Raw genomic sequence first — 9,823 nt, forward strand, 5'->3', positions numbered from 1 at the left:
TGAAAAGGGGTATCCTTCCTCCCTTGGTGGTGCAAAACCAGTCCCAGAATATCCCTGGACTTGCCCCCATCTTCAGCAGGGCACAGTCTAGCTGCCATTGGGTTAATTGGGAAATGACATGCACAAGAGGGATGATTTTGTTCTTCTCATACCAGTGCACCTCTGGCCTGAACTCTGAAGCAGGAAGGTTTCCTTCATTCATGTTACTTCAAAAATACTGCATAAATAGTGCAGGAGGTGTTCTCCATCCACTGGGAGGCTGTGCCTCCTAGGAATCACCTCCAAGTAGATGGAAGCAGATGTAGATGGCTGTTAAATCTTTCGTGTACATCCCAGACTCTGGCTCTGGGGCAGGATATGCTCTGCATTAGTGCATGCCCAAGATGCTTGGTAAGGCTGCACTTCACAACCCCACCTCTGTGCTGCCACAGAACAGCCACAGTGCTCCAATGAATCTTTACAGCTCCCTGAAAAGAAGATTTTTCCTTTCTTGGCTCAGCTTAGCAGCTGATAACACTTTCCACCATGGGAACCCCATCCCTTCACTGACCCTTGCTGCTTGCAGCAGGGCAAGAAGAAAAAGGCTGCCCCATCTTGCCAAGCTGATACTTCCCAGGCAAGACAGTTCACTTGCCTCTTAGTTTTTAAATAGTTTTTTCCCCATATCATATGTTTTCTTGACTGAATAAAAAAAGCCTTCCAGCAGGCAGGATCTGTGCCCAGGGACCTGCTGGTTCCCGTTTGCAAACCCCTGCCTCCTTGCTTCTGGAGCCCTCTCTTTTTCCCTCTCTCTGAGATCCCTCCAACGTCAGACCAGAAGTTTCAAGTCCCTCTGCTGACTCCCACTCAGCCCCTTGTGTTGCATCCAAGTGCCAGATGGCACTCTAGGCTCGAGAAGGAGCTGTGCCAGGCTCCCCTCCCTTTCTCTCCACCCTTCAATCTACAGAAAAGAGACAGAGAACCAGCACTGCCAGATTTCAGGCTGCCGCGTTTGTGCCAGCTCCTGTGGTCTGCAGCCCCAATTGCAGTGGGATTGACATGGGAGGTACTGGCACAAGCCTGGAGCAAGGGGTGCCAGGGAAGAGAGGACCTACTCTGAAGCTTCCCTCTGTGCCCAGCTCTGTGTTATAATTAACAACCAATGCTGAGACAACCACAGCCACTGCTTCCTCCATGCTCCCCTGGCCCTGCTTCCTTCTTTTCTTGTTGGAAAATTTCTTTTTTGTCTGGAGTTGTTCCCCAGCACTGGGTAACTGCCTGCAAAGGTAGTTACAGGTCTGCTGGTCTGAAGGTTTAGCAAGCTCCTCTTGGGCAGGACAAGTGCCCAGGCCCCCTATACCGAAACGAGGAGGAGGAGGAGGGGAAAAGCAGAGCAACTGCCCTACCAGAAAGTGGGTCACAGAGGCTGTGGGCAGTAGAAACATCCTGTTTGTGAGTCCTGCTGGGAAGATGGGGTTTGGACAGCAGGAGGAACTCAGGGAGGATGTGCTCAGATATTCCCAGCCTTTCTGCTTCAGATAGCTGCGTTAGCACAGTGCCTGCTGCTTTTGGCTCTGAACTGGTTGGCCTCTTGAGTAACCCCTCCTTTTCCTGGAGGGACTCTGGCACTTCTTGCTGGCTCTTCTTGATACTCAGGGATTGGCGTCTCCATTAGTACTGCCTCAGCTCTGGGGTCTCTGCTGTCACTACAGTGTCACAGCAATCCCCACAGGTCCTGTGCCTGGAGTATGTGTCTCCTCACTGCCAGGTTGCTGTCACTCAGCTCCTTGGAGGGGATGAGGAAGACATGACCCTTGCTAGGGTCCAGGAATAGACATACACAGAAGATATGAGATGCATCCTGCTGCAAGAAGGCAGATCATGAGGGAAGCACTGATCACTGAGATTTTGCTAGCCCTCCTCCTCAATTCCCAGTGAATGGGGTGCTGTTTTGTCCTTGCCAAGGATGCCAGCTGTGGCCAGCCCCCCTTGGCAATGCTGGTCACATCTGCCCTGCCCTGTCCACCTGGCTGCTGGCTGCAGGGCTCTATGAAGGGAGATGTGGCATCACCACTCAGCCAACCTGGCAGTGGGCACGTGAGCCAGGCTGGGGTGCCATGCAGGAGAAGAGAGCTGGCTGCATATTTAGTTGGAGGAGGGAAAGCTTCTAACTAGTGACTTCTATTCCTGTCTGGGCTTGTTGCAGACTTCACGACATTCAGAGCAGGTGTGAAGCTTTTCCCTTACCAGGCTGGGGATGGGAGTTAGTGGGAGGCTGTTTTCCAGCACTCTCATGGAGATGATCCATTGGTTTTGCATGGTCTCTTTTTTCTCACAGGATGGTCCATGATTTGCATTTTAGCTTGTGACTCTGTGTCATTCCCTTCCCTGCCCCAATTTCCACCTCTCCTTGTTGTGCTGTATTTAGATAAATCCAAGTGCTTGCAACAGTGTAGGTGCTCTAGAAGGACATGAAGCAGGATCAGGTCCTACAGCACAGACAGTGCACCGTGAGATTTTGAAAATCCCAGAGCAGGCAGTGCATCATCCTTCCCTTGTGTGGCCACCAGAAAGCAGCTCACAGGTCCATGGTCCTTGTTATATTTGAAATGAGGGCATCCTCCCTGCTTGCCTAATTTACCTTCAAGGCCAGCTTGGCTGTGATATCTTTTGCAGAGGGAACAACCAACACCCCCCACAAGTAGACACCCCTTCCCTTGGAGGCTGGGGATGCTCCCAGAAGAAGAAGGAGGGGAGTGGGAGGGGGGTCAGCTGGGCAGGTGGGGGCACATGGGGAAGGAGGCACATTTTCCATCTCTCAGACCCCTGGTGTCTGCCGAAGCAGCTCCATATATCTTGTATCAGGAGTTGCAGGGCGTGGTGCAGGGCAACTGGCAGGAGCAGAAGGGGCCCTGCTCACCCCATCACAGCAAGAACAACGTCAGGGCGGTCTCTGTGGTGGGATGGGACACTGATGGGATAGGACAGCCTGGGGGCTTGTGTGCCAAGGGCTGCTGAGTTGACACTGTCCTTTGGTGCCCTCTTCCCAACCCAGCGGAGCCCAGCACTGGTAGAGCTGTGGAGCTGCCAGCTGCCATCATTGTCCCTCCAGAGCCATGCTCTGTGACAGATCTGCTCCCTGCTGCTGTGCTCAGCTTCCAGGCACTCCCTGGCCTCACTGCAGGGGATGGGGGCCATGGCAGAGCCACAGTCCTCTTGCTGTTCCCTTTCAGGGCTTGGCTGGTGGAGCAGGGCCCCAAAGCATCCTGCTGGGGGGAGCTGGGTGCACGCTGCCAGATGTTCCCTGCTGCAGCTCTCTGCCACTGCTCTCTGAAAGTCTCTGCTGTGTCCAGCAGCATCACAGGCCAGCTCAGGGTAAAACCAGTGGGTTTCCCTCTTGAGCCCCATTGCTGTGTCCAGATTGCACTGGCAAAGGGAGCTGGGCTGGCATGCTGCAGGCTCTGCCTGCAGCTGCTGAGCCAAGCTGTCTGGAAACCCTACACTTGAGGATTTGTTCAAGGGTCAGAGATTGCCTGATGCCTGCAGGGTGCTTATGAACCTGCAAGGAGCAACCTGGAGTGTTCCCAAGCTCTTCTGCAGTGCCGAGCCCAGCTGCTGCCTCTGTGCCTGCTCTGGGTTGTGCCCTGTGGTGCTTCCTCTGGACTAGTGTAAAGCTTTCCATCCCTGGTTTTAAGTCCAGCTGTCCCCCTCTACTGAAAGGCCTCTGGCTCTGCCTGCTATTGCCAGCTCATCCCACTCAGCTGTGTTTTTTGGCTGTGCTGCTTGGTGGGTCTCTCCTTCTTCCATCTCCCTGGCTGGGTGCCCAGGCTGATGCTGCTCCCCCAGGGCTGGGAACCTCAGCTGCAGAGTGCTCACTTGCTGTCTTTTCCACACAGAAATGCCAGTGTGCAAGCTCCATGGCCCTCAGATGTGGACAGAGGGGTCTCTTCTCCCAGACCCTGACCCTGGTAGGGAGGGGTGGTGCCTGTGGTGGGATCACCCAGACATCCCAGCTCATCCTGCTGCTGCAGTGCTATGAAAGCCAACAACTTTTGGGTCACTCTTGGGGAACCAGCTCCAGCAGGAAGCTCTCCTGGCTCCCTGGAAGTCCAGTCTGTTCCAGGTGGGTGATTCCTGTGTTTCTAGCAAGGCAGGGGAAGAAAATTAAAAGCCCAAGTGAGCAAAGCAGCCAGACTGAGCCAGGAAATGTCAGAAATGCCTCTGTCAACACTGCAGCTGAAGCAAGCAGGCAGGCAGGCAGGCAGCTTCTTAATTATTGATAGTGCTTATAAATAAATGCTGGGGCAGGGAGGAGAAGGTTATAATAGAGCAGAGGAGCCACTTCTGTGTGGGGGAGGGAACCTGAGAACTTGCTTGTTTTAAAGGTCATTTAGTTTTGCCTCTGTTTCCCCTTTTTTTCTGTAAAACTCAGTGATATTTGAGTTGGTGGATTGTCTTCCCTGTGCATCTTCTTCTTGCACCTGTCTAACCTGGCCAGCCAGGAGGAGGAGAAAGGAAAGACACCCGTGAGGGCAGCGAGAGAAAGAAGGGGGAGGGAGGGAGGAAACACTGTGTGGAATGTGGGACAAACAGGCAAACGAGGAGACAACGAAATTAGTAGAGCAGCAAATCCCAACCCAAGTGTAAATAATTTTTCACCATGTGAAAAGAAGGTCTACATAAGCTCAGATTTATCTTCCTGTTCCTGGAGCTCAAGCCCAGGCAACCTCTGATGCAAAGCAAGAGGGAAGTGCGTGACACGAGGCTGGGCAAGGACTAGGAGATGTAGGGATCTTGGTTGGGGACTGGAATAGTAACCCAGTGTCTGCATACCCTCAGGGACTTTTGCAGCAGGCTCAGGGCGGTGTGTCCCAGAAAAACCAGACTGTGTGACAGCAATAGTTCTGGGATAGGGATCCCACATCCAGCTGAAAACACAGGAAAGGTTTTGGATTAAGATTTTGCACTGGAATTACACCAGTACTTTGAGACTGACAGCTCCCATAGGAGTCTCAAGTGATTGTGCACAGTAGGACTTCACTACTTGGTCTGTAAGCTCCAGCTTACAGAAGTGAACACACAGGCACTGGGTGCAATACAGACTCAGGCACTATGCAGCTTATTCTAATCTATACCACAGCAGACTCTACAGGGTCTTCCATCCCCCCCAGGCCCAAGGGAGCCAATGCATGTGGTGGGCAGCAGCACCCCAGTGCCTGGAGCTGGCTGTGGATATAGCTTTGGGTGCAGCTTTGCTCACCTTTCCACTGGAGCCTGCCATGGTTACACACCTGCAGGATGAGCAGCTCTGCAGTGCATGGGGGGTGCAGCAACACACAGCTCTCTGGATGCAGACTGGGTAACACCATGACAGCCTCACTGCATTACCTCTGTGCTGACAGCCTGGGACATCACAGCCACCCTCCAGTGACCCAGAATGACATCAATCAATCAAAATTCAGCCCTCGATGGAAACGGGCTGCTCCCAGTCAGGAGGGTGCTCCTGACAACAGTTGGGATGCTGATGGGGAGGAGATATAAGGTGCAGCAGAAGCATTCTCCCAGCCCTGTGGGCTCACCAGGTGCTTTCTGGAGGAGAGAGGAGCTTTGCTGCAGCTGAGGAAGTCACGGCTCTCTGCAAGCGGCATGGAAACGCCAGCTGCAATCCAGGCTGAGGAGCTGAATGCAAAGTACTGGTGCTCTCACGCAGGGAACCAGCTGGGCGTGAAGGGCAAAGGCAGGCTGCTGGGATTCCCCAGGAAACGCCTCTCCTGCCGCCTCGGGTGCTCACCATGCTGCTGTGGGCAGTTCTGTGGTGGAAACTTCTCTTCCCCAAAACATGCTCCCCAGAAGCCAGGAACCCAGAGCTGGAGGGGTGATTCAGCCATGGGGTGTTCCTGCCCAGCCCATGCTGCCTGTTCCACAGCTGAACACCTCTAGCACAGAACCATCTCTCCCCTTTCCCAAGCATCTGGGATGTAGGTGAGCAGCAGCACTGGCTCGACACAGCCCTGAGCTGCTGCTGAGGGATGGGAAGTCTCCCCTTGCCATAGCTGCTGGGTCTGTGATTCCCCTCCACAGCCTTGAGTGTGCTGTGCAGCAGCTGCAGGAGCAGGGAGCCTGCAAGTGTAACCCAGAATCCCAGATCTGTGGATGCTTGGGTTCCTGGATTACACGTGTACATGTGTGATGTGACCAGTTCAGCGCACACTATCACTATGCATGTAGAGTCACAGAATCATAGAGCAGTTTGTGTTGGGAAGGACCTTTAAAGGTCATTTCTGGTTCCCTGCTGCTGAGGTGCTCTCCCTCCCTGCAGGGCTCAGCTTGGACATGCTGTATTATGTTCAGTGTCTCAGGGAGATGGCTCAGCACCAGATCTGATGGACCAAGCCCCACAGCTTTTGAGCTTGGTACGCTTTTAACATCCTCTGCACGGCTCAGCTCTGCAACTACCACAACAATCCCAGGACCTTCCTGAAGTGAGTCCTATGGCACCCATGGTGCAGCATGTCAAGGCCCTGCAGCACCCTGTGCAAAGGGCCTCTCCCAGACCTTGTGTGCCAGCCTCCCAGTCTGCAGCCCAGGCTACTGAGTGAAGCTCCTGGAACAAAGTGAGAAGAGACACGCAAATACTTTCTGCTCCCCTTTTACCAATGTCAGGTAGTTGCTCGGGGTTGCTGCTGGCAAGCCCTTGCATTGCAGGTGCCCTGAAGGGACCTCAGGGTCCATCTGGCCTCATGAAGGTGCTGCCAACCTGACAGCACTGGCTCACAGCAAAAACCCCATCATCTTTTAATTACTTTCCCACTTCCTGCTGTCCCTTCTGTGTGCATGTGTTTGGAGGTGCAAATGTGTGCCCAGGACACTGCCTGCACCTCAGATCTTTGATGTTTGTAAGGGAATGTAGGCTGCAATTTAACCAGAGAACTCTATTTCACACTTGTGATTCATTTCCCAAAGCCTTGCCAGCTAAACATTGCCTGACCTGCTGCTGACATGCAGGGCATGCCAGGCATAAATGTGGCAGCTACTGCAGCTGCAGCACAGTATGTGAATGTCTTGTCTTGCAGCAGGGAAAGAGGAGGATGGGATGTAAGTCTGCACACTAGGACTTCACCAGGAGAAGCAAGGAAATGCCCTTTCCTAGAATCAGCACCCTGGCATGGCTGCAGCACAAACTCCAGCATTTCTACGGCAGTGACCCACTTTACCAGCCTGAAGTGATGTGGGCACCACGGATGACTCCACAGAATCACTCTTTGGTAGGATAAGATCCATTTTCTCCTTCAATTCCAGAACACTTTCAGTGCTACTGCACTTACAAGATTAGGATTTGGTTATGCTGTGATATCATTGATTCTTGCAAGCTCAGAAAGGATACGGGAAATACTGAATTTCATGGCTATAAAATCCAAGAGCACGAAAAAGGAGAAAGAAAATGGGGTTCTCAAGACAGCCCCAGATGAGGCAGAAGAGCACCACAGCAGCAGCTGCAGCCCTCTTACAGATCAGGTAGTTCTTAAGGCTTGTAGGAAGGTGGTGCAGGAGATGCAGCAGGCCTGGGTGCAGTAGGTGCTGGGGCTGCTGCAAATACTCTGGGAACAGAGAGTCATTTTCCCAAGGAACACAGGAGGGGACGAACAGACCTGAAGTGCCAAGGCATCAGGTCTTTGGTGCTCACTCACCACTCAGTGCTGAGAGCCAACAGGTCCTGCAGTGGAGATGGATCTCCTTTCAACAGCTTTAAGAGCCACTGCTCTGTGGTGCCTCTAGCAGCAGCCCTTCAACTTCCATGGGAGTGGTGTCAGGGGCTGAGTAACGGCATTACCTGGAAGGGCAGGACCCAGACCTCTGCCTTTTATAGGGCTGGGCAAAAGTCTATGAGGTCCAGTGGCTTTTAAGCTAATAATCAAGCCAAAGCAGGTTAATTCCATAAGGCTGCTGCTGGCAAACTCAGGCTTTGCTTTTGGAGCATCATGCAGGAGCAGCTCAAGCCAGCATTCCTTTCCTCCTCCTCACACCTACTCTCCAACACCGAGAGGAGACATCATCTCCTGTAGCAGCTATTAATAAAGTAACACAACAGCACTCTGGGAAAGAGCCTTCCCAGTAACACAGAGCACCCCTTCCCAACCCCACCTGGTGCTGCTGGGACCCCAGTGAAACACGGGAATTGTGTAACACTGGGCACTGGTGCTGCTTTCAGCTGATGGCATGAACCATCCTCTGGGACTCCACACACCCTCTCCAGCACCCTACCAGCCTTGTCACAAGGCTGAGGTGTTCCAGCTCTGCCCAGTGCTCAGATGCAGCAGGGATGTTAGGAGTACCAGCAGCACCTCTGCATCCAGAAATGGAAAGAATTTTGAGAAGGCACCAAGCTTCTCTGCTACAGTGGAATACAGGCAGGGTCTGGGATGAGCAGCAACCTGTCCTGCTGGCAGTGATGAAAGAAAGGGTCCTATGCACTCCTCTGATGGCTGAACTCTTGGCAGCAGGGGCAGATGCCCGTGACCTTGGCTCACAGATCCCTTTGCAATAAGCCCTGCTTTAAGCTTCCTGGCTGGAAGCAGCATATACTGAACCAAAGGCCAAAGGTCTGCACTCTTGCTGTAGCTGTCAGTGATTTGGGGGAGAAGGGGAAGATAGCTGGGAGTACCACCAGCCTCTAAAGACTCCCCATTCCTTCTACCTCTGAGTCCTCGTGTTTGTATCTGGCACTTTCCAATGCACAATCAGCTGCCACATAAAACCACAGGGACCACATATGAGATTTTGGGCTGGACAACCACTGGGATATGGAAGAAAACCAAACTTATAATGCCCCTCAAAGTCCACATCCCTTTTTCTTCTAAGATAAGCTGTTCACTGAAGAGAAGGGAAACATGGCTCTGTTCACAGCAGCTTTCCTCCTCCCTCAGGCAGACAGTCAAGTGGGAAGCCTCTTGTTTGGACACAGCCATTCCCCACTACATCCTCTTCACTAATCTGTATCTATGTGACAGCCATTTCCTGCTACCCATCCATCACCATCACTGTGCTTCTACCCCTCCTCTGTCTCTCCCCAAAAGCAGGCAGCTACTGCTCCTCTAGTTCCCTTCACAGTGACAGGCAACCCTACCTGCTGGTGAAATTCATCTGTGTCAGGCTGCTCTTGCTGCTCACAGGGTGAAAACCTGCTTGTATCACTATCCTGTTGCACTTTTGCCTCAGGTATCATTTATGATTTCTATTTAGGTCAATACTGTATCTAAAATAACGACGCTTTGGCCAGAAGCTCTCAAAATCACTCTAACACTGAAGTCTGAAATGTCTTTATGAATTGAATTTGCTGGGTCCACCACTGCTTGTGAAAAATAACCAGTTTATGAGACCTGCTCACCTCAACACAAAGCAAGGCACAGTCCTGCTGCAGGGATTTCCACGGTGCAACACAGCAAGTTTCCATTCTCACAACTCATTATAGTAGTGTTGGTTTTTAGGTACAAGCCAGTAAGAAGACAGAAGGAAGGACTTGCAAGGGAGTGGCAGGAAGAGATAAGAACACTCATCCAAAGCAAAGAGGTGGAGAGGGGGACAATTTTGCTCCCTTGGTGCTGAGGACTGGCTTCATCATTCAGCACTACCCACTGCATAGCCTAACAAGCCTGAGTCCAGAAGCAAGGTAGAATTTCTCTAATTTCTAAATTAGAGTAGCATTTTTAATCAGAGGGATGCCCTAAATTCTGCAGTAGGAAGGAATTGCTTAGACAAGAGTAGATACTGACTTCTGGAGCTGCAGGGGCAGAACAAACCCCTCTGCCAGAGCAGAAAAAAAAAAAGGTGCAGCTAACAAGAAACA

Source organism: Oenanthe melanoleuca, chromosome 3 (genome assembly GCF_029582105.1).
Source record: "Oenanthe melanoleuca isolate GR-GAL-2019-014 chromosome 3, OMel1.0, whole genome shotgun sequence".
NCBI lineage: Eukaryota > Metazoa > Chordata > Aves > Passeriformes > Muscicapidae > Oenanthe > Oenanthe melanoleuca.